Source organism: Lepidochelys olivacea, assembly GCF_965140295.1.
Source record: "Lepidochelys olivacea isolate rLepOli2 genome assembly, chromosome: 6".
NCBI classification, from domain to species: Eukaryota; Metazoa; Chordata; order Testudines; family Cheloniidae; genus Lepidochelys; species Lepidochelys olivacea.
This window is the reverse complement of record NC_140416.1, coordinates 64,651,438-64,674,582: the sequence shown is the minus strand read 5'-3', so window position 1 is coordinate 64,674,582 and position 23,145 is coordinate 64,651,438. Positions and strand designations below refer to the sequence as shown.

General features: G+C 41.3%; 1 protein-coding gene across 2 annotated transcripts in view; it reads left to right on the top strand.

The window, feature by feature from the left end:
- The window catches only part of MIDEAS (mitotic deacetylase associated SANT domain protein), a 90,206-nt gene that overhangs the window by 22,198 nt on the left and 44,863 nt on the right, over window positions 1-23,145 (top strand). Inside the window, exon 1 of one of the 2 annotated variants that reach the window (XM_084631448.1) lies at window positions 13,403-13,866. The exons of the other annotated variant lie outside the window; for it this stretch is intronic. The gene's annotated coding sequence lies outside the window, so the exon portion shown is untranslated. Of the gene's footprint in view, window positions 1-13,402; window positions 13,867-23,145 lie in introns of those variants that run through there. 2 annotated transcript variants of the gene reach the window in all.

The following is a 23,145-nucleotide window of genomic DNA, read 5'->3' as shown; positions in this document are numbered from 1 at the left end:
GTATCAAAAGCTCAGGTTCTTCAGGAAGAGACAGGAGCTTTTCCCATGGGGCAGCTTGGGGTCTCAGGAGGGGAGGTGCGGCGCAGCTGGGGCAGCTCCAGCCAGCCCTGGGGCTCCTCTCCACGGGGGGGGCAGCCTCGGGGCTCCAGCCGCAAGGGAGGTGGGGGAGGCTAGGGTGGAAGGGGCAGAGCCGGGGGGGGGTTAGCCTCCCTGAACAGGGCTCCACCCACCGCCCCTGGTAGCTGCCCATGCCATACCCACCCTGAGGATGAACAGGACTTTAGCGTCCACAACTGTCAGTCTGTCAGTTTTCATAAGCACTAAAATCACTTCAAGAAATAATTCAAGAAAACAGTTCACTGTGACTTAAATTTGTAAGAAGTCAGAGGAAACCTCCCTTCACAATTTAAATAAAAACACTTTTTCTTAGTGACAGCTACAATGGAGACATTTAAAAATGACAGAATTTGCTTGAAAAATATTCCACTATGAATAAGCATGAAATGTTTAGTTGTATTTGAGTAATCATGCCCGCTGTATAATGTGGGTTGCATGGGGAGAATGTGAAAATCTATTGACATCTTTAGTTACTCAACAAGTTTATTTTTGGGAGTTGATAAATTGGCAGGACATAGTGACCCTATGCAAAAGGAAGGAGTGTAATCATGTGAATGCGGGTATCTTAGCAAATGCTTTATGAATGCTTAGCAAATGGCCTGGAAGACTATACATCTCTATGCATAAGGTTTTCTGTCACCTTTTCCTCCTGACAACAATAGAAAGACCATGGAGTTTTAACCATTTGTCATAGAATCATAGAATAACAGGGTTGGAAGGGACCTCAGGAGGTCATCTAGTCCAACCCCCTGCTCAAAGCAGGACCAATCCCCAACTAAATCATTCCAGCCAGGGCTTTGTCAAGCCTGACCTTAAAAACCTCAAAGGAAGGAGATTCCACCACCTCCCTAGGTAACGCATTCCAGTGCTTCACCACCCTCCTAGTGAAAAAGTTTTTCGTAATATCTAAACTAAACCTCCCCCACTGCAACTTGAGACCATTACTCCTTGTTCTGTCATCTGCTTCCTCTGAGAACAGTCTAGATCCATCCTCTTTGGAACCCCCTTTCAGGTAGTTGAAAGCAGCTATCAAATCCCCCCTCATTCTTCTCTTCTGCAGACTAAACAATCCCAGTTCCCTCAGCCTCTTCTCATAAGTCATGTGTTGCAGTCCCCTAATCATTTTTGTTGCCCTCCGCTGGACGCTTTCCAATTTTTCACATCCTTGTAGTTTGGGGCCCAAAACTGGACACAGTACTCCAGATGAAGCCTCACCAATGCCGAATAGAGTCGACAACTATCTATTGTGGGGAACGATCACGTCCCTCGAGCTGCTGGCAATGCCCCTACTTTAGACAGCCCAAAATGCCGTTAGCCTTCTTGGCAACAAGGGCACACTGTTGATTCATATCCAGCTTCTCATCCACTGTAACCTCTAGGTCCTTTTCTGCAGAACTGCTGCCTAGTCATTCGATCCCTAGTCTGTAGCGGTGCATGGGATTCTTCCATCCTAAGTGCAGGATTCTGCACTTGTCCTTGTTGAACCTCATCAGATTTCTTTTGGCCCAATCCTCTAATTTGTCTAGGTCCCTCTCTATCCGATCCCTACCCTCCAGCGTATCTACCACTCCTCCCAGTTTAGTGTCATCTGCAAACTTGCTGAGGGTGCAGTCCATGCCATCCTCCAGATCATTAATGAAGATATTGACCCTTGGGGCACTCTGCTTGATACCCGCTGCCAACTAGACATGGAGCCATTAATCACTACCCGTTGAGCCCGACGATCGAGCTAGCTTTCTATCCACCTTATAGTCCATTCATCCAGCCCATACTTCTTTAACTTGCTGGCAAGAATACTGTGGTTTACATGACAGAAATGTTCTTGTTTTAGTCTCAATTAATTTTTTGGAAACATCTTTATGCAAAGTCATAGTATAGATGCTGTGAAGCCAACAAAAGTTACTTCAGAATATTTTAAATTAATAGGTTTGTGGGACTGGAGATCTCCATGTTAAATTTGGGATTAATCTGGAAAAATGAGCTGAGTGGAAACTTTGCAGATCCAAAACCACTTATGAGGGTCGTATGCTTTATTGGGAACAGCTATAGGTTGTATTCAGTATCAGATCAGGGCAAGAGGTGCTGCATGGCTGTGTAGCCTACTCCAACAAGCATAGATACCTTAATATTTCCTTGCATATCATTAATGCTGAGTGTAAATAGGCAAGGAGAACGATTGCTGGAAAGCATGGTCTGAACAAAAGCACAGTTGTATTCTGCATAGTGCTGATGATGTTCAGGCTGGCGACCACATGCTTTGCACTCTGTGGCTGGGAATACTACAGCAAACAGGGTCAAAAACTGACAGTAACAACTGCAGACTCTTGCAGTAACTCTCCCCTCTCCATTATAAACACTCTGCACCTGGCTGACTGTTACACAAAACTATCACCACTCATCCAGTGGAGTTGGTAAGGAAGGGTTGGAGGAGGAAAGCTTATCCTTTCCAGGACTAAATTCCTAGTTTGGAGAGCTGACATGAGTTTGCATGGAGTATGTTTGTTCTTTGGTTAATGGTTTACAGAAGTATCTGGGAAGTGACTTTGAAACAAAGCTGAATCTATTTGTGTCTCAACATTCCCATATCTTACACAGGCAAAATTCCCACCCCCCCCCCATGATGGGACAATGCTCTGTCCCTTGCCCTCTGATGCCCCAAAAACTGCTCAGACCCACTTTCTTGTAGTGTTCAGGCTGTATTTTATTCTAAACGTCTCCACCCACTCCAGTACAGTGCAACATTCCAATTTTAAATTCCTACATCTTTCAGCCTGCCTTTACTAGGGCCCTAGGAGGTAAAACAATCTCCCTCTCTCGGGATGTCTTTCATTCTATGCTCCGCTAGCCCCTCATTGTCATCCTCATCTTTCCCACCCCTTGGAATACTTCCTTCCTGGCTTTTATCAGGTTAGTCAGCTGAGGGTTAATTCCTCACTTCCTCACACTCTTCTTCTCATTAGCTAACTGTTCAATCAACTATCACTGGGGGAAACGAATTGAGGCTACAGTGATTAGAATGCTGACCCACCTGTTGCACGTGAAAGTTATTTTCAAAATTCAGTAACTGTTTTTCATTGGCACTGTTTCCAATAGTTTCTCAAAAGTGTAAATGAAAGGTTTTCTTACTTACTCTCAAACCCTACATGTATACACACCTATTAATTATATAATGTCATAGATGTGCATGGTGCAGCTATTTTTGCCATGTCTTACCCTAGTTTGCAGTGTTTCTTATGGCTGCAAAGGTACTGTACGTAGATCTTCACCTCTCAAATGGCCTTGGTTAGTTTTCATGTTGTGTTATTTTGGGAGTGTGTTTTTTGCATAATTTTAAGAAAAAATGTTTGGCAAAACTGCCCCCACTGTCCAGCATTTCTTGAGTTATAACTTATATGTTGAACGATATTTCTAGAGATAAGAGGTCAGCCAACAATTTCAGGTGTTGCTAACAGACCCTTGCTTAAAACACCCTTTGCCACCAGCATCCTTCCTCTCTTGTGCAAAATAGCTGTGGCCAAATGCAATGTGATGTTGTGGGATCATTGCTTTTCTCACTTATCGCCAGGGCAGAGCACTATGTATGAATTTGGCCTGTGTTGCTCTGGGGCTGCAAAATCTTGGAATGTGTTCATGGAGTTTTCTGGTTGGTTGGTAACGTGTCACTGGGCTAGTTCATTTTACTTACCGAGCGGTTGCAATTTGTGGATTCTCCCTCATTGCTGGAAATGAGTACAGAAGATCTAGGATGACTAGAAGAATACTTTATTTTAAAATAGTAAATATTAATACATATTGCATACATTAATAGATAACCGTGTAGACTGAGAGGTAGTTAGGTGCTTGAAGCATCAGATTTGAGCTTCATATAGTTTTACCCTGCAGGATCTTTTGGAGGATACCTTATTTAAAAAGAAACAAAAAACAGAGGGTTTATCCCCTTTAAATTGAGATCTTTAATGACCAAGTACTTTTCAGAAGAATAGGGTTTGCCTGCTTGTCACTTGCCATGTTTCTTTCTTGCTTCACTTTTGTCTAGCATGTGGCAAGCTGGCTTCCTGCATAGCCTCCAGAAGCAGCTGCATACAGTTGGTGTGGTACATATATAGCTCAGGAAGCACTTTGGGGGTGCTTTGAGAGGAAAGATGCTATATAAATAACATAATATAGGTAATGAAATTAATATAAATAATAAAAGAGTGTAGTAGAACTTACTTATTTTGTTTCATTACCATTATCTTTCTAGTTTCTGGAAATAAATAACTCTGGGACAGGGAACAAATGTTTTGTTTTAATTTAGGTTTGCAGTGAGTCACTGAAGAACTAATAGCTAAGATAGGTAGGGTGGGTACCTCTGTATTCTTACATATGAGCTGATCAAAAAGTTTGTGGGGGAAATAGAAGTAATTTTTGTTACACTGGTTTTGCAAGAACTTCTAGGGAAAACTTTTGGGTTTTAAATTTTTTTATTTTTTTCCCACTCCTCCCACACCCCTTGCATCCACTTTTTCCTCTTTCCACTTTGTCAATTAAATACCAGGACAACGGGAAGGCGGGAAGCAAAAGTAAAGTTTTCACTTTTTAGACAGATTCAGTGCCCCTTCCATCTTGGCGCAGGCTTCCCCTAAGAACAGGATCATTGGAGGCTTCTGAGAGGGCTCCAAAGAAGCCCAGGTCCCCTATGAGATCTGCAGTTTCCGAAACCTTGACCTCTGAGCTCAGAACCGTTGAGTTGAAGGACTCCTCCAACAGTAGTGGCAGTGCCAGAAATCCCTGGAGCTCAAGGGAGAGACATGGCTCTGACAGAGCTTCAGTACTGTCTACCAGGGACAAGGAGGGCAAGCATAATCACCTGATCTGGTACCATCAGGCTCAGGCCTGTCATCAGCAGCTACCTATTCAGTACCCTCAGTACAGAGCAAGCGATGGCACCAGACTCCATCGGCACCAACAATGGTATGCCCGCCATCGACAGTACCATGATCTTCAGCTACCACATCCTTGGCTACTGGACTGGTACTGTTTCCCTGCTTGGTACTGCAAGAGTTTAGATGGGTGAGGGACCTGTCCATAGTGGATGAGCCAGAATCCCCGCTCCTCATGGGTACCAAGCGTGTCTTGGCACTGACACCTTGGTCTCCAGACTGCTGTTATTCCCTGGTACCACAGGACTCTCCACCCTTTTCTATGCAGACTCTTCCATTGGATGATGAGGAGGAGGATGAATGGGACTACTAGTCAATGTCTTCAGTTTCAGTCCAGGATTCCCCAAAATAACTTGTCAGGAACTCGTTCTTTGACAGTGACAGGGAAGATTGCACTGTCATCAAGGGTGGTGGAACCAACCCTGCATGCTGCCCCCCCCAGGGCCACACTGGGATCCCTGGACTGCTTACCAATAGCATTTCTCCAGACCACTAGTACCGTCTCTAAGGGACACTAAGGTTGTTCAGTCCTTTCCTCCCCAACTAGCTCCCTCACAGGAGACGTTTGAGGAATAGGAGGCCAGGATGGATAAAGAGACCACCCCTCAAATATCCATCTCATTCTTGTCCCCAGATGAAATGGTTATGCCTCCACCACCTTTCCTGGCTGACATTTGAGGACCTCATAAAAAGGGCAGCTGACATTCTTCAGATTCCACTTGAAGAGGTCAGGGATTCACAACACAAGCAGTTGGGTATCCTACAGTCAGCAACATCCTCCAGGATGGTGTTACCCATTAACAAGGTGTCCCTGGATCCAGCTGAGACTGTGTGGCAAACACCTGCTACTATTCTACCAACATGTAAAAGGCTGGATAAAAAGTAATATGCTTCCTGTAAAGACTCTGATTTCTTGTTCTCCCACCCTCCACCTAACCCCTAGTTGTGGATGAGGTAAATGAGGAGGGCAGGCAACACTTCTCCAGGTCTACTCCACATGACCAGGACCAAAAGAGACTGGATGTATTTGGACGGAAATCCTATTTGTCAGTAACCCTGCAGTTCCAGATTGCAAACTACCAGGTGGTCATTGCCAAATACAGTTTTACAAACTACAATAGATGGATGACTTTTATTGAACATCTGCCCTATGAACATAGGGAGCAATTCCAGGTCATCGTTTCAGAAGGTCAAATATTGGCCAGGACTGCTCTTCAAGCATCGTTGGTTGTAGTGGACACTGCCACCAGGTCCATCTATATGGCGGTAGTTATGCACAGGGCATCATGGCTCCAGCTCTTGGAATTTCCAAGAGAAGTACAGAATACTGTTGAGGACCTCCCCTTTGACAGTCATAGGCTTTTCCTGGAGACTGTAGATGCGTCCTTCCATACACTGAAGGACTCTAGACCCCTTTATGTTCCCTGGGCATATATACGTCTGGGTGTAGTAGGTCATTGCATCCTGCTAGTCTTCTGGATTTCATATAGCCACCAAACCCCCCAGTAAAAGACATAAGTTCAGAGAAAGAGGGCTGTCTACCTGCCCCCTTATAAGACCACCCAACCATTGCGCTGATTGAGAGTTTGAATCCCCCCGCATCTCTGGTTTTACAGCTATGCCCATTTTCCCACCATTCTCTCTTTGGAGACCACCGTTCCCATTTTCAACATGCCTGGAGACGGAACACTTAGACAAGTGGGTCATAATAATGGGCTATACCATCCCTTTGACATCACTCCTTCCCTTCAATTTCCCTTCCCCATCCCTCTTCAAGGACCCCTCTCACACGCTTGTATTAAGACACAAGGTAAACTCTCTCCTCCAGTTAGGAGCAACAGACCCAGTCCCTCCCCCTCACTGGTGCAAGGGGTTTTATTCCAAGAATTTCCTTGTACCAAAGAAGGACAGAGGATGGAGATCAGTCTTAGATCTAAGACTCGTAAACAAGTTCGTAAAACCTCACAAGTTCAGGATGATGACTCTGACAGCTATAATTCCTTCAGTGGAGAAGGGGGGGATTGATTTTCAGCTCTTGATGTCCACAGTATTGCTTAAGAACATACCAACGTCTGAGATATGTAGGGCTGCTACATGGGCTTCAATACGTACATTTTCAAAGTACTATGCTTTAATCCTACTGTCAGATTCGATGTGGCTCTGGGTACTGCAATACTCTCTTCAGTTCTGGATGCAGTTCTGAAGCTCCCTCCTCCCTCTGGGGAAACTGTTTGGAAGTCACCTGAAGTGGAGCACCCATAGGGACGCTACTCAAAGAAGAGGTTACTCACCTTGTGCAGTAACTGCAGTTTTTTGTGATGTGTGTCCCTATGGGTGCTCCACTACCCGTCCTTTCCTCCCCTCTGCTTCAGGCTGTTCTCTGTGGAGACATTCAGGTGGAGAAGGAACTGAGTGCAGTTGGCCCATGCATCTCTATATAGTCTCGGTGTCTAGCATGAGGAGGCATAGTATGCATGTGCAGGCTTTATGAGCACTACTAATGGAAAAATCTCCAATGATGGGCTCAAGAGGCACATGGATGCCTGAAGTAGATTACCCATAGGGAAATACATTTTGAAGAACTGCAGTTACTCCACAAAGTGAGTAACCTCTTCTTTATTTCAAAAAGCCATATCTCTTTAAAAACACATTTCATTTGAAAAAACTTTGACTAGCTATCATAGTGGTTTTTAAGGGAATTTACCTTAACTCATGTTACTTTAGGCTACCACATACAGGCACTGATCCTGCAATCAGATCTATGTGGGGAGACTGCTGTGTATATGCAAAGCTCCACTTATTTCAGTGAGGTGCTGCACATGTGCAGGTGCCTACCCACACAGATCTGATTGCAGGAGATATAGAGAATATTTTAAAATGGAATTAAGGTACAGATTCCATCTCCTATATTCACAAGGAAGATTGTGGAGCAAGCTTAAGAATATTTTAACCATAAAATCCCTTGCTTGGTCCAAAATCTTTCATCTTTACCATACTTAGATTCCAGCTTTTAGTTTATCTGTTTGAGGAGTCTTCACAGGGAGATTCTCATGGACACCTCCCCTCCCTGCTCTTCGCCCTCTGCTCCTGGGAACTACCTTCTCTCCCATCCACAATCACATAACATTCCTGTGGCAGCTACAGAAATTGCTTATGTTATTGGTTTGCAATCTGTTTTTTATTGGAGCCTCCCAGTCCTTGGGATAGATTAATGGCTGGGTGCTGCAGCCCCCATCCCTCCAGATGCTGCTAGCCTTCATTTCTTCTATCCTCTCTCTCTCTCTTCAGCCCCTTTCTGTCTATTTTCTTAACTTTGTTTTTGTGTATTTTTTTCTATATCTATTTTAGTAAGTTTAGTATGTAATAATATTTAATAGGTTTTTCTGCTCCTCTCCTTTGATTCCATCTTCGTCCCCTTCCCTGTTCCTCCAAGTACCAGAAGGCTACATGTTGCTGGGAGTGAGAGGCTTCCCCTGGTCCCACCCAAAGCTGCAGGAGCAGAGCAGCTTGTACTAGTAGCCTACCCATGTGAACTGATCCTGCAACCAGCTCTATTTAGGAGCAGGAAGAGAAGGAAAGTGGGTTTCACAGATCTTTGAATGTCCCACTTAAACCAAAACAGAAACATGTTTGGAGAAGCATGGATCTGGGGTTCTGCAGCTTTCCCAGCTGCAATGCTCGTCACTTCTGTCTTGTGCCTCCTGTACCGTTTGGGGCAACACTGGTTTACATGGAAAAAGTAATAGTAGGGAAGTATTATTTTTATTATAAACTGCATCTAGTGAGAAGTGTTATTTCCTTTCCATTGTTTATTTCTGCTCTTCACTTAGTCTCCCCCTGTCATCTGTTCTGTTGTCCTTTGTCCTCCTCATCACCTGCATATGTTTCCCAGCTACTTCCTTCCCTGTTCCCTTAAACATGTTGACCAGCTACTTGGTCCTCTTCTCCCATCTGGACATACTACCTGGCTGCCTCTTTCCGCTTTCCTAGATGGTTCCGTTTCACTGGTGGCTTTGGACTCTGAGGTTAGTTCTTGTTTCTTCCTCCTCATGAAGCAGAAGTCCTAGTAGAGGCAGCTACGCAATCAGGCTAGCTTCATCTCATTTCCAGCTGTTTATAAATCTCTCCAGGCTCTTGTTGGCAATGAAGTCCTTGGAGGCCTTTAGAAGTAGCTGGGATCGAGGAGGAGGAGCCAGCACCATAAGACCAGCCCATCCTGAGGTCTGCAGCACGTGCTCTGTCATTGATTGGTGTTTTATGTCCCACTCCTAGCAGAGAGGCATTTCAGGGAATTAGAGCCCCAGTACAGGAGTTCTTGACTCAGGATTAGCTATTTCTCTTCCCCAATCCTTTTTGCAGAGCCAGTTTGTTTGTTTTTAAAAAAAACAAACAACAATGAAACAACCAAACAAAAAACAAAACCCAGGCCTGTGTGGAGGCAGTTCATGGAGAGGAATCGTGAACTGCTTTTGGAGATTACCCTTCATTCCACCCTAAAGTAGTCACCAATGGTATTACAGAGAGAGAAGCAAGGAGTAGGGACCATAGAGCTAGTATTTAGAACTAGTATGGCAGTTCTTAGTGTGAGAGAGATGCACGATGTTTTAAAAATTAAAATGGCTCTTGTATAGAAGAGGTAGTGCTCATAGTGAGCAGACACTGAACACCAGATTCTGAACAACAGTTTTCTGTTTCATCTGAGCAAGCCAAATAAATGTTAAATGGTTATTGTTTATTTGTATTGCTGTTGTGCCTAGGAGCCCTGGGCAAGGATGAGGACCCCATTGTGCCAGGTGCTGTACAAGCACAGAGCAAAAAGATGGTCCCCGACTCAAGGAACTTACAATCTAAGGCCATGTCTACACTAGGGAGCTTACAGCTATAGTGGGGCAGAGCCGTTGTAAGATCGCTTGTGTAGCCGCTCTATGCTGATGGGAGAGAGCTCTCCTGTTGACATAGTAAAACCGCCTCCACAAGCAGCAGTAGCTATGTCAGCGGGAGAAGCTCTCCCACTGACATAGCGCTGTGCACACTGCCATTTATGCCCTCGAAACTGTCGCTCAGGGGTGTGATTTTTTTTTTTCCACAGCCTTGGGCAACTTAAGTTTTGCCAACATAGGTCATGTCTACACTACCATTTAAGTGTAGTGGGGAGGGTTTTGGATGGTGGTAGGGAGATTAGGTTCCCTGTTTTAATCATGTTGAGCTTAAGCTGATGACTAGACATCCACAAGAAGATGTCAGAGAGACAGGCCAAGATTTTAGTTTTTACAGAAGGTACAACAATTGCGAAAGAATGTTAAAGGTTATTTGCATGAGGGATGAGTGGGAGTTCAGTTTGTGCCCTTTTTTGCTTCATTATAATATATAAAAAGCCTGAAATATTTATGTGTGTGTGTGGAGGGGTCCTTTTTTTCTTAGTGTCAGAATTGCAGGTCTTCCTCCTTTCAAAGACTCTGACTAGAGCGCTAGTAACATCATGCCATTGCAAGAGTTGAGAAATGAAAGTTGAGCAATTGAAGAGGAATTTTGTTTTTTAGTTTACTGATATTCTTGATGTTTCTAAGTATTAAAAAACCTAATAAGAAACATCACTTCTTATTTTTAATAAACATTATAAATAATGTTTATAAATTATAATATAATTATATTTATAATTATAAATAAGATAAAAGGGGTGGGGCAAACCCTCAATTTCTTGGAAGTGGGGAGTAAGTTTCAGATAATCATTAATGGATAATCATTAATAGAGAAAGTCCCCGCCTCTTCTCTACTTACTATCACTTGAAACACAGCTTTGTGCATGAGGCCGTACTATAATGTTCACAGCAAGGCGGAAGCCAAAATATTACCATTAAATAAATAATTTATCCAGCTTTGCTGAAAGGTTGAATAGTATTTTTCTGCCAATGGCTGCATTCGGCATGTCATAGTTGTTACTTATTGATCTTGTATGTTGCAGAAAAAACTGCATTGCACTTAGTTACAGTACAGATGTCTATATCCACAAAGCTATCCACCTTCAAATCCCTCTTCAAAACTCTTCTTTGCCATGTTGCCTACAAAAAACTTGATAGCAGTTAGGTTGTTGGTGTGCAGAGGCCATGGCCTATCACCAGTACTGTCTCGTTGTTTCTTTGTACTTCCCATCTGTCTATAGCCATCTGCTGTCTCTTGTCTTATACTTAAGATTGTAAGCTGGTTAGGGCAGGGACCATTTTTCTGTTCTGTTTGTACAGCACTTCACATCATAATATGTACCTAACAGGGTACTCCATGAGATGCTTTTTTCCCTTATGGTGTTCTATAATGCCACACAAAGAAAGGAAGCAAATATATTAATTAGAGGAGATACTTTTGTAATTGCATTTGAAATTGTAGGTGGTAGTGTATGCACTTCAGAAGAATGTTACTGGGTAGGCTGTGCCATCTCTTGTGGAACAATTTCTGTTCCCATGATCTCTTTGGGGCACCAAAGGCATTTGGTAATAAATGCTGGACTGTTGTCCTGAATGTGCAAAGGGAATGGAGAATGCAGGTGCAAGATGAACTGTGCTTGCAGAAACCAGCATACTTCAAGGTTCACAAGGCAGTTAGTTCATTCTTCCTTCTAATATTCTATCCTAGGACATTTCACTCTGCTTTCGGTTGCAGCCTTCTTGCACATTGCAATAGTAGTGGAAATGAGCTGTTGTCTGTGCTTGACCTCAAATTTTAAATACCCAAAACAAACATTGGGGTAGTGGAAACATGTCAGATTCTTCAGCCATAGGGGCCCTGAGTCTGCAAGCTGCTTTAGGGAAGCCCATGAGCCTGCACAAAACCCCATTGTGGAGCATCATGCAAGCATAGGAGTTCATGTGCATGGAACATCTTGCAGAGCTGGGGCCCAGGGCTGTGCTTAAACAAAAGAAAGCAGGCTGGTTTTAGCAAGGTAGTAGTTCAGGAATGGTCCATGCAGCATAAATCTAATCTGATTTTTAAGGGACATGGTCAACTTAAAAATTACTCTTCTCAGAATTTTTCCCCTAATGTTCTTGCAAATCACACACCTAAGATTAAAGAAAACAAATATTTCTTTAATTGTTTTATTTGCTGTCTTTGACAGCACTATTTTCTTTATATAGTCAGTTTCTCCTGTAGTTTGGGATTTTTCACATAGCAACAGGGAAAAGAAAATGTATTTTTGAAAACCACAAAAATTGGCATGGGGACTCAAAACCAAAGAGAACAATTAGTTATTTAAAGTCATAGCCACTGTACAATCTAATCAATCACAAAAAAATAGTTAAAAGTAGTTTCAGGTTCAAAGCATATTCTTAAGTAATACAACTACTTAGCTTTCCTCATGTGTAAATCTCAAAGCACTCTAAATAGATGTCTATTGATATACCTGTCTTACAAAGCAGGAAACCAGTTTTGCCAAGGTTCACAATTTTACATTTAATGTTTTTTCTTAAAGCCTCAGCCCCTGGAGACAAATGATTGTGAGAATTTTGGCTTTCGTATTTTTTTAAGTGAGTTTCTGGCCCTCATGGTTGCTGAGAAAAGCTTAAAAATGTGCCCAAGTATAAAAGCTCAAAACTGAGAGGGCAAATGAAAATTAGCAACCCAAAATGTATGTACTGTATTATTTTTAAATTGTCTTGATTTTTAAGCCAGTATCACGATTATTTGGGGGTCTCAACTTATGTTTTTGAATGTTTGGGTTTGGCACTTAAACAGTGAGTCAGCAGCAGAGCTGCTGAGACCTCTGATCTGACACTGTCCCATTTCCTATGGTACCGCGTCATGCTCTATCTGTCTCACAAGTATGTACATCTTTTCACTTGCCTAGCCTACCTGCACCGGGAGAGGTTGGAAACAGAATTGTTTTGTGAGCATAATATCATGCCAGAAGAAGGCCTACTGTATATGTTGTCTCTGATATGCACCCCAATTATCAGTTGTAATAGCTTAATTTCTGTTTAATGCATATGTAACTATTTTGAACATTGCAGATTGCAAAGAGAGGTTTCCTCAGTGGAAAGATAAACTGGATGTGTAGTCTTCGTGGGTAAAACAATGTTCTCCTGAAGTCATCCTCCTGGTGTGGTTTGAAGAGATGCTAACTGGATGCTTTTTGCAAATCAAACAGTAGATGTGAGAGAGAGAAAGGGAAAGCTATTATGTAGGGCTAAAATATGCTGGAAATCCCCAGCTCTGTGGAGTTGCTAGGTGGTTTTAAAACCCTTTCACTGCCTTATATGGCAACGGGAAGTGGGAGTGGCCCAGGCCTGCTTGAGCAGGGAGGGAGCGGGAGAGAGATGGCTCCTGACTTAGGCAGTTGTGCTGATGAAGTGGAAGAGCTGGTTTCAGTTCTGTATAGTGCATGTGTGTTTAGGAGGCGGGTGCTTCTGGTTGACTTGCCTGGGAGTTGTGCAATCCTTTAGATCGGAGAAAGCACCCTCCCTCGCTGCTGCCTCCACCGCCACCGCCTTGTTGGTTTTTTTAAAGCTGTGAGCTCAGCCGATGAGTCAGAGCCATGCAATCCTGACACTGCATCGTGGGACTGGAGGTGAGAGAATCAAAAACAGGAGCTGTAGATTTCGGCCAAGTACAGTGCAGGACTTCGCTTTGCTTGTGCACAGAAGGGGAGCTGAGTAGTGACCACTTTGTGGGATATTCTTGATTGCAAGAGAACTTCCTGCTTCTTTCCTGGGAGCCCTGAGGATCGGGTCTGGAAAACACTTTTTTGTCTTTTCTTGGGAAGTGAAGCGAAGAGAGAGAGAGAGAGGAATCGCTCTGTTGCATAATTCTGACAGTGTCTGTCTCATATTAGGACGAGGTAAATTGAAATCTAGGGTTCTTACAAGGTCCAAAGGGCCTGCGCACTCCTGCACCTTGCTCCTGATTGAGGCTAGAATCAACACCACAGAAGCTATTTGAATCATGGCTGTGGTTTTTGCAAGCCTGAAGGTTTGCAGCAAGGAGCTGGGGGGAGGGGGTGGAGGAAATGGGAAGATTGAATGCTTGGTAACTTTGTTTGCTTTTTATTTTTATTTATTTTTTTGTCTGTATAACGCATGCAAGCTGCGTATGTGCAGCTACGCAGCTCAACGCTGCTAATGGACTGCCTCAACAGGAAGACTGCCTTTTTAGTGTGGAAACTTGGTACAGAGAATTCTGGCTAATATTAATTTTAGTGAAATGTGGTAAATTGCCTTTTGGGTGGGGAGTTGCGTATGGTTTGAGAGCAGAGAGGTGATTCAAATTGCATTGCTGTTGTTCGTTGTTTGACAGCTGCTGAAGTCTTGCTGTGAGCAATTTAAAATTAATACCTCTCTTTTTGTCTTAAAATTTTAGAGTAAACTTAGTGTTAACAAACATGAGGGACTTATGTTAGTACAGGTAAGAGCTGTACAAGATTTTCCTCATCCCCAGCCTCCCAAGTCTTTACCACGTTTATCTTAATTCTGAGCCATATACCCTGCTATCCTAATTCTGGACCTTTTGAGTACAGATTCTTAAGTGTGACAAGCTGGGTGGGTTTTGGCATGTATAAATGGAGGTTAGGACATGCCTTGCTTGTTTTCTGATCGGTAGCCAAGTCCCTTGGAACAGGTTTCTGTGCTTTCTGTAGGTCAGTGCTTCTGGCTCAGGTTCTGAAATTTCCATGCACCCAGGTATTTGATTGCAGTAACTGCAAGCCTGTATCCAAATTTTAGATACATTGTGCAAGGAAACTGATTTCAGTACTTAATATCACTTTCAGATCTCAACACTAGCATGTAAGGTGCCTGGTTTCAGCATCCCATAAGGACAGAGCAGCAGCCAATGGGATAATCTGCAGTTTACCACCACCTAAAAATTGTTGCTAGTCAGTTTACTTATGGTTAGAAATATGACGCAAGCTAGGGAAGGTTAAAGTGAACAAGTGCTTAAGTTAGGTAACTGCAATGATATCCTACTCCCAGAATATTAAATTAGTTCCTCTGATGGCTGTTCCTGTTAAAATCAGTGGGAATTTTGCCATTTGCTTGGGAACATGATTAGGGCCTGTGTTTGAGAGTGTCTCATTATGGAGGTGGACATATTTGGCTCTGAACCGCTGGACTCTTAAAAACATTCAGCTCTAACATATCTCAGTTCCGTGGGGGCCTGTAAGTTAGTTTGTGTATTTTGGTGTTTCAAAGATCGCAGTTCCACTGTGGGGTCGGGAGAGAGAAACTATTCTGTCTTCTGGAGTGGTTTAGGGAAGTAGGTGGTGAAGTTTAGGGTAATGTACAATCAAGCTAGATCAGTCACTTAGAAGCACTATCTTGCTATAACTAATTTTTTTATCCCTTCTTAAATAACATCAAAGTGCATTTCTTACACTCTAAATGGTTTTGATCTGTGATTCTATCTGTTAAATGTAATAAAACAAATTAGTTTTAACTTTAGGTAAGTGAGAATGCACCTTTACACTGTAAATGCATTCATGACAAGGATTCAGTCAGATTATCTGACATTGGTCTATAGAACATATGGGTGCCCAGACAAAATTAAGGCATAGTTCCTGCTGAGGAGAGACTGGAATAATTAATGCTGTGTGCACAAGCTGTGGCCCTATGGGGTGGACTTAATTAATGTTCCTGGATTGTGATAGGACTTCCTCTGTGTGTGCCCTGTACATTACTCCTGTTAAGAGCCTAGTATGTCTGTTGTGGTCCATTGGTGGCAAAAGGAAATTGCTAGTACCCATTCTAAACCTGTCTCATCTGCAATACAGTGTTACCGTATCCTTAGTTTAGTACGAGTGACAGTCCCTGCTGAACACTGGCCCTAGGCTGGAATAGAAAAGGTGTTGCAAGCCAGCATTGTCGTACATTAGCAGAGCTATGGGTGAGGTCTAAGTCTGGATAACAGAGGAAGGAGGGTCTACTGATTAGGGTGCTAACCTAAATCTTGAGAGACCTAAATTCAGTTCCCTGCTCTACTGCAAACTTCCTGTGTGATCTCAGGCAAGTCAATTAGCAGTTCTGTACCTAAGTTCCCATCTGTAAAATGGGAATAATAGCACTTCCTTACCCTATATAGCTGTTGTGAAGATAAATGCATTAAAGATTCAGGTGCTCAGATACAATGGTGATGAAGGCTGTGTAAGTACCTAAAATAGTGGATGTTACAGTTCAGGAACGAGGTGCAGTGGCAGTGCAGCAACACGTAAGGTTGCAAAAAAGTCAGCCTGCTCTGTGTCTGCACCCTGATAAACGTTAGTTTTATAAACACTAAATTCACTCAAAAATTTTAGGTGCCATTTCCTGTAGCCTGCAGTTTCAGAGAGGGAGCTTTTGGAAAAAATACAAAGGGAGTATAGAAGAACAGACCTGCAAAGATTTAAATCATGGTTTGGGGGCGTCAGTAACCAGGCAGAGGTTATGGGTCTATTACAGGAGTGGGCGGGCAAGGTTCTGTGGCCTGCAATGTGCAGGATGTTAGACTAGATGATCATGATGGTTCCAACTGGCCTTAAAGTCTGAGTCTAAAGTACTGGTCAGAGAGCTGTCATAATGAGGTTAGAGCTTTTCTATAGATAGCAGTAGCCAGGCTTGTGTGGTTTTTGTTTTTTTTTGTTTTGTTTTTGTTTTTTTTTTTAAGAAAAATGTTGCAATTATATTGAAGCAGTATGATATCATAATAGTCTATTATTTACACAAAAGGTAAATAGCAGGGTCTCCCAAAGATCTGTAGTGGGACCAGTGCTGTTCAGCATATTCATAAATGATCTGGATGGAGGCAAACAATGAAGTGGCAAAGTTTGTGGATGATACGGAATTGCTCAAGATAGTTAAGTCCAAAGCTGACTGCAAAGAGTTATAAAGGGATCTAGCAAAACTGTGTGACTGGGCAACAAAATGGCAGATGAAATTCTGTTTTGACAAATGCAAAGTAATACACATTGGAAAATATAATCCCAACTATACATACAATAATGGGGTCTAAATTAGCTCTTACCACTCAAGAAAAGAGATGTTGGAGTCACTGTGGATAGTTCTCTGAAAACATCTGCTCACTGTGCAGTGGCAGTCAAAAAAGCTAACAATGTTAGGAACCATAGAAAAGGGATATATAATAAGACAGAAAATATAATGCCACTATGTAAATCCATGGTATGCCCACAACTTGAATTCTGCTTGAGGTTCTGATTGCCCCATCTTCAAAAAGATATAAAGAATTGGAGTAGGGTAAGAAAAATGGTTAAAGTATGGAAAAGTTCCTTATGAGGAGCGATTAAAAAGACTGGAACTGTTCAGGGTAGAAAAGAAACGATTAAGGGGAGATACGATAGAGGTCTATAAAATCTTGACTGCTGTGGAGAAGGTGAATAAGGAAGTGTTGTTTATTCCTTCACATAACACACAAATCAGGGGGTCACCCAATGAAATTAATAGGCAGCACGTTTAAAACAAACATAAGGAAGTACTACTTCACGCAGCACAGTGTGAGCCTGTGGAACCTGTTGCTATGGATGCGGTGAAGGCCAAAAGTACAACTGGGTTCAAAAAAGAATTAGATAAATTCATGGAGGATAGGTCCATCAGTGGCTATTAGTTAAGATGGTTAGGGGTTCAATGCCATGCTCTGGATTCCACTAAACCTCTGACTGACAGAAGCTGGAACTGGACGATGGGCTGGATTACTTAATAATTGTTCTGTTCTGTTCATTCCTTCTGAAGCATCTGGCACTGGCCATTGTCAGAAGATGGGACACTGGGATAGATGGACCATTGGTTCAGGCCAGTATGGCCATTCTTATGTTCTCAAGGGTGGGATGAACTTGCTAGGTTTTTTTTTTTTTTTTAAACTGTACGCTTCCATATTATTTTCTAGATTTTAGTCCATATGATCAGAGTATAGATGTTTTTCCTCTTCCTGATGCCTTCCAAACATGGTCTGAAGGAATGAGCAGTGGATGTTGGGAGCCAGGAACTCCTGAGTTATAATCCCTGCTTTACCACTGACTCACTATGAAGCAATGGTCAAGTCACCCTGCCTCAGTTTACCCATTATAAAAATTGGATTAATAATATTTACCTACCTGCTCAATTGTGTTGTGTGAGGCTTAATCCATTAGTGCTCATACAGTGTTTGTGGGACATCCCCTTCGCTCACTTTCCCCCAAAGACGCACAGTATTCTGTTCAACCTAGAAACTAGCATATTGTGTGAGATGAAGGGTATTTATCTAGTTTAGTGAAAAATCCCTTTAACTCAGCTAAATTGTTGGTCATATTGACAGCAAAGGGGCCTCCTGCTGCTCCTATAGAAGTCTTGGCAAAATTCCTTTTGACGTCAGTGAAAGCAAGATCAGGTCCTAATGGAATTTGTGCCCCTTATGGGATGACTAATCCCTTTTTGGTCTACAGTTTGCAAAATGATATAATTTTCATGTAAGAACTTTTATTATAATAACACTTAGCCGCTTTACATGGAAGTGGTCTAGTGATTAGAGCTAGGTGCTGGAGTCTATTTTCAGCTTGTCCACTAAGCTGCTCTGTGATCTTGCCCATGTCATTAAGGTATTCACAAGTGAGGAGGATCTGTGACTCCCTGTGATTTTTAATTGGAATTGTGTGCTTAGTTAGCACCATGGAAAATCAAGCTCTTGACTTCTCTGTACTTCAGTTTTCTTCATCTCTAATATGGAGGTAGCAATACAAAGATGTTGCCGGGATTAATTCACAAATGGTCTGTAAATGGTTTCAAAATCCACAGATCGAGCTGTGGAAGTGCAGAATAAAATGTCAGAGCTCTTTACAAATATGAACTGATTAACCCTTTGCAACATTTCCCTCATACATAGGTGAATGTGGATGTTTTATTTTTTTCTGTTGTACCAGTTTGATTGTGATAAAATATTGTTATAATTTTGGGTAATATGCAGAATTGAGTCTCATGCTTGACAGGGTGGATTCGATTTAAATCAAATTGATAGGAAGACTCGATTTAATCATGGATTTCTACATAAAAGTGCATTCTTGTTGGTTGTTATAACCTTAATACATATTCTTCACAACTCAGAGATAGATGTAGGTTTCATTTTTAGAAGATACACACTATACATTTTTGAAGTGATTTCTTTTGAAAATTTTTCAGATTAGTTTTACAGCTATATCAGAAAATGAATGATTGTTTGGTTATTTCAATTACCAAAGGTAATTGAAGCAGATATTTATGAAGTCATTGGGAGGTGAACTATCTCCAATTCAACAGGTTAATCATTAATATTTGGAGGATTTTCTTGCCATGCTGTATTAGGAGGAGAACATCACCAGAGAGACATTTAAATTGTTTTATTTAACTAAAACAACAACGTTAGGTATTTTGGATTTTTTTCCCCTTCAACAGCAAATATAATATTTTAACAAAACAAGCATATAAATTTTTGAATTTAGTTAAACATTCAAGTTTTTTAAAATCAGGTTTGTTTTTATTAAAATATAGTTAAATGAAATAATATTTAAAAAAAACAAAACAAAAATTAAATAGACTATGTCAGCCAGGTCAACATGAAAAACTTAAAATATTGGCTTCTGCAGCTAACTCAGTCGTTTTCACCTTCATTTTCCTGTTTGTTCATAATCTGGAAAAGAAAAACAAGCTCTCCTGCTTTTTCAGGTCCCAAATGATTTCTCAATTTGGAATGAATTGGTCCAAAGGAAGAAAATATTCTTTCTACACCGGCAGAAGAAGCTACTGCTGTTTAAAAGTGAGATTATCACATCAGCAGTCTCTGAATCCAAGTGCTTAAGTGACTTCCACCACTTCACTTGTTTGACTTTCTTTAAAACATCATCAGCAAACATATATTTCTTGAATGCTTCACCCTTAGCTCTGAAGTTTATTATAGTTGGCATTCTGGAGTGATGATTGCTGGATGTCCATGTCATAGCCAACTCCTCTTCTTCAGCAGTTAAGGTTTGACCCTGGTACCGAGTATTGAGAATATTTGCAAGAAAATGAGCTGGAGAGAGTGCTTGTCCCATTTGGTTTTTTTAATGCTTGTGATTTTCAACTCTGCCATTGCATATTTCTCTTTTTAAGATCTCACTCAGTTCCTTCCAAATTTCAACAGCGTCAGCAATAAAACAGCTATTTCCCTGCATTTTGTTCAAGGCTACAGAAATAGGCTTCAGGGTACTCAGCATGTGTTCAACGTTTCTCTTAAGCCCAATGTTGAGAACTTTGGCTGTGACAGTGCCATCTATTTTTTTTTCATGATTTTGTTCCCAAAGTGTCATCAGATTAGGCCAGTTCTTGATCTAGTGCTCAACACAGTCCACTACTGAGTTCCATCACACGTCTTGTGGGACAGTTAGCTTGGTTCCTCCACTTTTTTCAGAGCAGCTGCTGCAAAATGGTTGTTACAGAAGTATTTTGCAATTTCAACAACATTAGCCTTTATTTCTGGAACACTGAAGTAATTGGCTAGGAGGTGCATCAGATGAGCAGTGCAACCGTATTTTGTTAGCTTGGGACTCTCTTCTAAATGTCTTATCATCTTGGATACATTTGCAGCATTGTCTGTGACCAAGCTGCGTACTAGACATTTGAATTTTTTTTACACAGTTTGTTATAGCTTTTACTGCTACTTCTTGTAAGATTTCACCTGTGTGCAATTCCTGTTGTATCAGTTGTTTCCGTAAGGAAGACGTTCCATTCTTCTCTTGTCACACAAGCACATACAACAGGATCATTGTGGACGTTGCTCCACCCATCAAGACTCAGGTTAACAATTTCACCCTCTAGACCTTTTGCACACTGCTCAATGTCTCTTTCATACACTTTATCCAGCAATTTGCCTGTGAAATCTGCTCTGTTGGGTGGACTGTATCCTGGTCTTAATGACTGAACCATGTTAATGAAGTTTGGGTTCTCAATCATATGGAAAGGAAAGTTTGTTGTATAAACAAATCAGGTAATTTTTTCATCAGTTACCTCTTTTTGTAATCTGCTGGTTCTTATCACAAATTTATCTCTGGTGGTTTCCAGATGATGGAGATTTTTTCTTCTTTTTGCTACAGGTGATATACTGTGGCTATGTGACATACATGATGTGACTGAAACGCTATCATTGGCAGATAACTCTGAAACTAGAGAAAATGATGGTGATCTCGAAGGTGGATATTCTTCACAATCCTGTATGTTGAGGGTGGATTCTCCTAAACAAATAAAGTCAATGCAGTTATTTAATTATTATTACCATACTGTTCATTTAGTATTACTAATTGCGTTCACTGACACTCAGTACTACTTTAAAGGTGAAATTGTAAAAGGAAGATCTGCCTATTTCAGCTATTTAGTTTTTATCACAACTGCATCTAAAATGATAGTACCATAGAGAAACAACTATATTTTTTGCTCAAACATGCGAATTCAAGAATAGTCCAGAAGGAAGACAGCTAGTCCTTAAGAAAGAAGTACGAAATTAAAAAGTTTACCGACCTGAAGATCCTGCAAGTTCAGACAAGTTCCTTTCATTATCTTCAATGCAGCTTCCTCCTGTGAAGGAACACTTCTCATGATATTGTTTCGTTTGGGCCACCAGGCCTTGCATTTCTTAGTTGCACTGTTTGCATTTTGCACGAATGCCTGTCTTATCCACAGATAGAGGAACTTCATTAAAATATTCCCAAACTGGGTCTCTTTTACGGCCTGCTGCCATTATAGGTTTTCCTTTCTAGTGTCTAGTAGATCTCAAATCAATGAAGGCTACATTCAGAAAGACCTCAAGTCTTCTTGAATATGCTATTCAAACAGTTTCACTTTTGTTTCTACTGTCTGTCCCTCCCTTCTCACATTTATCTCCAGACGTCTTCTCCTTGTCCGGATCTGTTCTACCCCCAACAATCTTCTATTCATTGAACTTTTTGAAAGTTTGCACTTTTAGAGAAAGGTAAGGGATTGACTCTGTGTACACACATTTGCAGTGGGACAATAGGGTTGAGGTTCGTTATTTCTCACCTCTTATATATTATTTATTTATTTATTTAAAAACATTGTTGCTGTTAACAAGCATGTTATCTCTGGAGACACACATCTCAGTTTGAGAACTGCAAAACTAAGCATCTCTGATGGTATCTTTTAGACGGAGCACTGAGTTCCATTGGGTAGCTAGAAAGATTAACCTAAATAATCTATATAGAAGCCACATCTGGAACCACATAAGATTGGGTCTCTAATCCATGAACTATTGGAACTCATTTACAAAACTTTTCTTAAACATTACATGAATATATTCTCTCATACTATGGGATTATAAATTCTAATTCTTACTCTATGATGAGATATCTTTGAGCTATAGTGTATCTTAATTAAAACTATCTTTGGATAGGTTTTTTTCCTCAAAAAGCATTTTATCAAAAAAATTCGATTTAAATAAAAAACTGATTAAAAAAAATTTTTTTTTAAATCATTGATTTTTATCCACTCTGATACTTGATTTAAACTTTTTGCAAAGGCTTGCACGCAGGAGAAAATTTGTTCCAAATGCAATTGTAAAGAATGTTACTCTTTCCTGAAATATTGGTAAGTGCAGGGCAAGTGGTTTCTTTTTCTGCTGGCACTTGTGTAAGTCCATTTTGCAGGAAACTTCTGACTTTCTGAATAAGTTTGAGGCCGATATTGCCTTTGCACAGTTTTTGGTGTGTTGATTCAGAATGTGGTTTAATAAGGACACAAATTAGCTGCGACAGAATAGGTCAAAAATTTTGCTTTGCTTTTGATAGTTTTGGTTCCAACGACCTGCTCTTTTCTTTCTCTAGTGCACTCCCTCCCCACCTTAAGGTGTGTGCGTTGGGGGAATGGGGTTGTTTGGGGGAAGGGGGTTGTTTTGGGTGTTGAGGAAGTGGGGAATTCTGAATCTATAGCCAGGAAGATACCTTCAAGGCTTAAAACTTGTAGCATTCACTTCTTAATAATCTGCCCTCTACAGTGCTAGTTGCCCATCTAAAACACAGCTTTTAAAATGTAATTACTGAAACAATGTTTCTTATCTGTTGACCTGACCACATCATAGGCACTGCCCAATTCAATATTCTACATAACTACCTGACCTTGCCCCTTACTGCATCACTCGCTCA